The sequence below is a fragment of the Aplysia californica genome, unplaced genomic scaffold (assembly GCF_000002075.1).
Source record: "Aplysia californica isolate F4 #8 unplaced genomic scaffold, AplCal3.0 scaffold00673, whole genome shotgun sequence".
Taxonomy (NCBI): domain Eukaryota; kingdom Metazoa; phylum Mollusca; class Gastropoda; order Aplysiida; family Aplysiidae; genus Aplysia; species Aplysia californica.
This window is the reverse complement of record NW_004797943.1, coordinates 222,323-222,674: the sequence shown is the minus strand read 5'-3', so window position 1 is coordinate 222,674 and position 352 is coordinate 222,323.

The following is a 352-nucleotide window of genomic DNA, read 5'->3' as shown; positions in this document are numbered from 1 at the left end:
TCATCAGTGCGCTGCCTGAGCACAACAACCCTGTAACCCACACTATGTCCAATAACACTTTTTTGCTTTTTTCTACAAAATGTGACGTTGCGGATTTTGTGTCAAATGTTTTAACATGTAGCTCAATAAACATCGCCAGAGCAACATTCAGACTTACATTTTTAACATTGTTAGATGAATGGACAAAGTTGTGGTTTTTTTCATTTGTCTTTAAATTTTGTTTTTGTGGTATACAAGGTTGCTGTACCCAGGCGACGAGTGTCCCATATAGTAATGGTAAACCTAAGAGCTTATATAATAGGAAAAGCTTTCTATCTCAGTATAATATGATTTAATTCGTTGTATTGCTGGG